We start from the raw sequence: 6,920 nt of genomic DNA on the forward strand, positions 1-6,920 counted from the left end.
GGAGATGAGGCGCAGGCTATAGGGTAGAGCAGCCCAAGGCGCGGCGGCGCCGGAACCAAGCCGGCGACCGAGACCGAAGCGGGAGCTAGGGTTTCGCGCGGTTGCGCGTGCGGACGCGGGCATGCTTCGTGGTGTAGGGGAAACGGAGGAGGAGACCGGGGCGGAGCCTCTCCGGCAAGCAGCGGAGGCGGATATGGCCGGCGACGGCCGGAATCGAGGCGGCGGCGAGCGCATCGGACCGAGCTAGTCTCGTGTGCCTGTTTTTTTTACGTGTCTCGTGTGCCTGTCGAGAGAGAGAGGATTGAGAGGGGCTTGACGCGTGCGTGGGGCCCATCAGCAGTCCGAGCAGAGCGGCAAATGGCTCACAAGCGATTGCAACAAGATTACTTCTTGTAGATAATTGGCGTTCTTGTCCCCCTCAACAATATTTATCAAACATGTCAAAAAAAACAACAATATTTATTGCTGACGTAGGAGATGGAAGAAAACCTCTGCTGACCATGGAAAAGACCGTTGTGACTGGAAGTGCCGGTGAAAAAACAAAAATTGCATGAACAAAGGGAGGTTCAAAGTTTTGGGCGTAGAGATTCAGCAATATGTACGAGGCGATTGACGATTGCATTTGCACCTGCTATCTGGTAACCAGACAGTCGCTGCTGCGTGGGGGTAGAAGCCTCAAACTCTAAAAGAAGAGCACATCCTGATTCTTGATTTTTTTTCCAGACAAGATCCACTACTGTTCTGATCCAGAAATTCCAGTTACCAGCCGGATGGGCTCTTTGACTATTGATCTCAGCTAAATGGCCCTCTCGGGAGAAAGAATGAGATGGACCAAATGCATTTTTTGAACTAGTGAACATATTTGACAGCAACTAAACATACCAAAGTGATACTTTCTGCCAGAAATAATGAGTGTACATCCTGCACTCATGTATGGATATTTTAAGACCCATAATACAAGCACCGTAGATGAGCATAGTTATGTAATGCAACAGTGAATATTTATCATCGTCAATGTAGGCAAAATACTGCTCTTTGTCCATCATAATGTTCAATGTCTCCTCCTCCCACCGGATTTCCTCAAGCCTTTTCAGTTTGAGGACCTATAAATGCTCCTACCTCTCCAATTGAGAACAAGCAAGTGCGTGGTACCAGGGAGCCTTCTGGAGCTATCCACGATGGCCTCGTGGTGCGCTGGAGTTGGGCGATTTTTTTTTTTTGGAAACTCAGGTGTACTGCCGTGGATTTTGTACTGCACCTGTACTGCGCCGAACGAGTGGAAAAAAGGCCCGGCCGAACCTTTTCCTTTCTCTGCCCACACTCTCTCCTTCCAAACCCTATTTTCTCTCTGGTCCTCTGGCGGCGGCTACCGAGAGTAGCACGACGAGCGGGCATCCGTCGGCGGAGAAACGGCTGGCTCCTGTGTGGCTGCGGAGAACGGCGAACATCGTTTGCTTCGCCCACGATGTTGTCGCTGATCAGCGTGGGTAGCCGAGGCGGCCCTACATGGAACCAACGCCGCCGCTCGTGGGTGCTGATAGCCGTGAGGTCTCCACTGGCGGAGCGGCCACCGCTGGGGCAGATCTCGGCGGCGGCGCGGAAAAGCCTGTCTCTACAACCGGCCGCGCGTCGGCGGCCTCTTCGCCAAGATCCTGCCTCCATATGTATGGACAACCGCCTCGAATCCTCGACAGCCGCTCCGTGGTGCGACCCGTGGCTCCGTTTGCCAGGAAATGCTCCCATGCTCAAGATCCTCCCGTGGACTACAACTGGTATGTAAGTATGCTTCTCTACCTTGCTGCTGTATATTTTGCACTGAGAATTAGGGATAATTCAATTCTGTTGGCTAATATTTCCATGTTTATACATTCTTCTTAATTAGACGTTTGTCTAGATGATCGGTTTTTATGGCAAAAGTAAGAATCTACTTTATCCAGGAACGCCTACACATTTGGGGTAGCACTGGAACAGAGCCATGCTTGAGGTAATCGACCTAACTTTGCACAGTAAAATATAATAAGCTGTTCTGGCTGCAAGACACTACTGCTAAATTGAGCACAGCGTGACTCTACTTTTGTTTATAAACTGCAGAGAGGCGAATATTCACTGAATGCCGTGGGGATATAAGATCTTGCTTTCGTATGTCTCTTGATCTTAAATGTTTTGCTTGCACAATGCGAGAGGGAGATTGTAGTTTTTCCCTATTGGATATATTGTTGTTGGATTGCTTGCTCTTTATTTTCCATGTATCTTAAAATTGAAGGGTTTTTTTGTTTCACAATCTACCATTGTCTGACTTCTCTCAGCGTAGGTGCTCTTGTCTAATATGCGAAAGAGTTTTGGAGTTTCTGATCGCCCCAGTTGATGTAAATCTTTGTCATACTATGTTAGATAGTGACTAATTTATTGTATATGTAAGTTGGTATATGAACTTCAGAGCTTAGGATTAGTTATATTAGAACCTTGTAGAGGGAAGTACTCAAATTTATTTCTATTTAAGAATTGTAAATGGGCACTTTAATGGGTTCGTTTAAATCTACGGGTTTTATCACTTCTTCCGCAATTTACTAGGGTCATTTTACCTCTTTAACATTTATTTATATTTGTATATATATACTTTAGGATCTTTGGCTGTCTAAAAGATTCTTACACAAGCAGCCACAACGAGAGCATTGATGTTCATGGGTGCTGAAGGTAGTTTTCATTGATCCTTTTATCCCACATTCAAAAATACTGCAAGGAAAATATTTCTTTGAAATTCTGTATCTCATCTCATCAGGTTGCATGCATGGTGGCAAAATGAAACATGCCCGGCAGATGTTCGTGAGTTCATCTCACACCTCAGATATTCAATCTGCCTCTGAGTTTGCCTGCCTGCTTTTCTCTGTTCATGGATCTACAGGTTAAATTATTCATTCATTCTTCTCTGGTTTTGTTCATGATCTGTTCCTGGAGTTAGGGAAATAAGTCCTTGTGTGCCTGCATATACGATGGCCTTCTCTTTTGCACCTAAACAAGAATCATTTTTACTGTATCTATGTTTTTAGTAGAAGCTGTACCTGTACCAGATCATTCAGTGATGATCCTGGTCTTTGATTTACTTCCTCAGGTTCAGTTGGAACCTGTTCTTTGGGGTATTAGGACGGCACATGGCGAGCCCCCTCATTATTTTATATCACGAGCTGGTAATTTTGCAACATATTTATTCTGAAGAAATACTGATATATTGTTCTATCCTTTACACTTCTGCAGTATAATTCAATCCAATATGCAGATAATATTAGTTCTTTTTGTATTGTTTCTAAATTGACTTTCCTTGAACACTATCTGATGGTTTCTGCTTTTGTACTCTATTATACAACATGCGGACCATCATTATTATATCCATTTGCGTTGGCTTGTGATCTTCCATAGGTACCTAAGTTCACTGGCTTCAGTAGCACATTATAATGATATGCATGGTCTATTGTTTATTTTTCTCTCTTTCAAAACTTAAAACTTGATGAATCTAGGAAAGCGGTATTTTTTTCATTCTCAGCAATGGAATGCAATATAACTTCTGAACTTTTACTTCATCACTCTGATGTAGGTCATGTCTTATGGGACTCTTTATAGTGTTTGTCATGTCTATACGTTCACATGCTAACAGTGAGAGGGGGTAAAACTGATAAATTCTTTCTGGTTCGTAGCACCATGTATGCACAAATACATAGCAGTGATGCAAAAAGGTTCAAGCAACCCACCCAGTAGCATGGTGTTTATTCTCTGAAAGGTGCATATCTCTTACTTGATTGTACCTTTGACCTGTTATTATCTTTTTTTCACCTCGGGCCTGTTAATATGATATTATAACCTGTTCTAAATTTCAGATGTAGTCAACAAGTTATCTGGATATGACATTTACTGCCTTGTTAAATAGGCTGAAAGATTGGCAAGGGAAGCTTCTACTACCTCCAATATGTTTAATGGATGTGGAGTGTAGCTATCGAAGTACTACAATAGGCACTGTCCGGCATCAATTAAACACGATTGGATGGAGTATTTCCCGGGTGAATCGTTTATATTCGATGAATGGACTCTTGGATGGTTTTCAGATGCCCGGAGTTACTTAAATGCGATGCAAGTATCAACATTGGTTGCTTACATTTCTAACATGCATCCTCCTACCAGAATTCACTTTGGTGACTATCCAAATGTCTATCTAATGAAGGCTGCAGCCTAGATGCTAAGATGGATGTGCTCTACTATGCCAAGCCATGACACAGCCTAGCACTGCAGCTGACCCTGGAGTGGACGGTCTGTTCCAGGCTTCGAGGATTGTCGCAATCGGTGATGGGTGACGTGCTGACTTCTGGGACACCCACTAGATTGATGGGCGCCTGCCTTAAGACCTTTGGCTTGTGCTCTGGAGCCATTCCACCGGTCGAAATCTTCCAGTGTGTGAGGCTAGCACCGGCAACTTATGACTTCGGTATTTCAGAGGCTAATGCACCTATGCCGGTTCTCTACAACCTCAGCTAGCTTTGGCAGCACACTCAGCGCCTCATGCTGGTCGACGACGAGGGCTACCGCGATTTCCTCACCTGCCTGGTGGTGCATCCAGCATAACCCTTGCTGCCTATTGTGCTCCAATGCTCCTGAATGGGCCGCCCATATCTAACCTCATGTTGCTTTGCAGTTCAGTTGTGGACCATGGTGGCGAATGCCCTGGGAGCTCGTTGCATTACCCTCCTAATCACATTGCATGGCTCCTTGTACGGCAGCCACAATACTCACTGTTTGGATGATATGTAAGGAGCGTAATGGCTGCTTCTTTGGACCATGCTGCACCTCTGTTCGGCACGTTTTCGAGCATATGGTGGACTAGGAAAAAAATGGTGACATGCGGGCCTTTGCCATCTCCAATGTGATTAGAGAGGCAGATTAGATGCTATTATATTCAGCATGATGGATGTTAAATTCTTGAAATTTGGGTCAGATTTGTTCACTGCCCCTCTTAACATTGTAAATAACATTTTGTTGTTTGTTTGCTCATTTAATGAAACACAGCCAAAGTTGCTTTGGTGATTTTTTTAAGGGATCGTATATAACTCTATGTTTCTTTCCGTAGATGCTTGCAATATGTCGTGATTCAAGTTCGTGAATCTAAACAAGCAAAAGAATGGTGCCGGCAAACCACCGCCGGCCAGTCTCATCGCCCACGGTCGCTACATATGATGTGTACAAGATCTGCCTAGCTATGAGGCGTTCGCGCTTGGAGGGCCTCACTCTGTCAGGGGCTACGGCATGGGCGAACTAGGCGCTTCTAAAAACCTTCTCAAGGTTAGTAGTATGGTACTAAGTATGCAATTTTTATTGAAGCGTTGTTTGCAAATATCACATCTCGAGGTTTAGAAAGTGTCAGATTCACCTGAACTGATGCAACATTTTTGCTCCATTAACAATCAAGGTTGCTACTGAGCTGCCGGTCCGCATGATAAAGAACTTTGCAACAAATGTTTGGTTGTTGCAGTTGTATCAAAATAGACTTGGATACATAGTATATAATGATATTTTCTACAATGTTTAATGGAAATGGTAAAAATATGAGTTTGCTGCATCTGTTTTTGTTAGGGCCTTACTACTTTCTTGTCCCGATTGTCCCTTATGAAATGTTGTTACAAGGACGTTATGCAATTTTGGCTAATGTGCATGCATTTGATTCAGGCTGTAGGGGAGATCAAAGATGCCATGGCCTCGATCTCAGTTTTTTTTCGGTATACATGGTCTCATTGAATACAAGTAAATTGATCATAGAGGGCTTGATATAACGAGGTTAAAGAGCTGAAGTTTGAACATAAAACAGATGAGTAAAAGCTATTTTTAGGTAACAGAGATAAGCCTTTGTAAGTCACATTACATAATTTTTGTTTGAACATTTATAAGATTCTTAATGCAAATTGAAATATCACCACAGTTTTTGTAACTGTACATTATCTCTTTAGTGCCAGAATTAGTATCTTATGATGAGGTGGCAGCACACTTTATTATTTAGCTTTGATTTTGTCTAACCTAGCTTTACATCGGAAGCCTACTCATAGCTGAACTGTTACTGATGCATCAACTCTGAATTCCAAGGTTGGTCAGATAAGAGTGTTGAGACCGCTTACAAGTCTTTATGCTTCATAAGATTTATTAGCGAAACAACATTCCCTCTGGCTCACTATAATAACAACTTTTGTTTGAACTCACGTGTCTTTACGCTCCAGAAGATTTATTAGCAAAGAAACATTACCCTCTGGCTCACTATAATAACTGCTTCTGTTTGATATTTGAACTATTTCAGAAATGGATCCAACCTTCTAAGAAGCTGACAAGTAATCCAGCCACAGGTCTTGTCGATGGCTCCTTAGGGAGAATAGATGAAAAATTATGGTTTCCCCTCTTTTATGTGTACTACAGTTTTATGTAACAGTTCAGTAATAAATGAAAAATTATGGTTTGGCCTCTTTTATGTGTGCAACAATTTGTATTTCCATTGTATACCAAATGGACTATGGACTAAACTTGACTTAGCGATGGATGACTGTTGTCTAAATTTTGTAGTAATGGATTTTAGCGGTTCTAGAAGGTCTGTTGAGCTTTATTCTTTGAGGGTTGATTTCACTGCTCTTTTCTTGCCATTTCGGTTTTGTTCTTTCAAAATTCATGTTGCGTTTCTACTTTGATGGAGTGATGTTGATTTTTTTTTACATTATTATGTTACATCAATTATTTGAATCATGGCATATTGCAGGCATCTAAGGAAAGAAACATAGAGTTATATGATTGTGTAAGGGTATATTGCCCCTATGTGTGGTTTTGGTAATTAATGACAACCCCTATGGACTAATGTTTTCATTGAGTTTATATGAAGGAATATTCCATAGGTACTACTTGTT

General features: G+C 42.6%; 1 long non-coding RNA gene across 4 annotated transcripts; it reads left to right on the forward strand.

The window, feature by feature from the left end:
• Window positions 1-1,586: 1,586 nt before the first annotated feature.
• LOC124692859 lies at window positions 1,587-5,076 on the forward strand. 4 transcript variants are annotated; one of them, XR_006999742.1, is made up of 4 exons: window positions 1,587-1,772; window positions 1,883-1,984; window positions 2,092-3,772; window positions 3,870-5,076. It is a non-coding gene; the product is annotated as an uncharacterized LOC124692859 (long non-coding RNA). The 4 variants fall into 4 exon arrangements; XR_006999740.1 differs by lacking the exon at window positions 1,587-1,772 and having other exon boundaries at window positions 1,779-1,984; window positions 2,092-2,139; window positions 2,623-3,772; XR_006999741.1 differs by lacking the exon at window positions 1,587-1,772 and having other exon boundaries at window positions 1,779-1,984.
• Window positions 5,077-6,920: the final 1,844 nt, after the last annotated feature.

This window comes from Lolium rigidum, chromosome 2 (genome assembly GCF_022539505.1).
Source record: "Lolium rigidum isolate FL_2022 chromosome 2, APGP_CSIRO_Lrig_0.1, whole genome shotgun sequence".
Lineage (NCBI taxonomy): Eukaryota > Viridiplantae > Streptophyta > Magnoliopsida > Poales > Poaceae > Lolium > Lolium rigidum.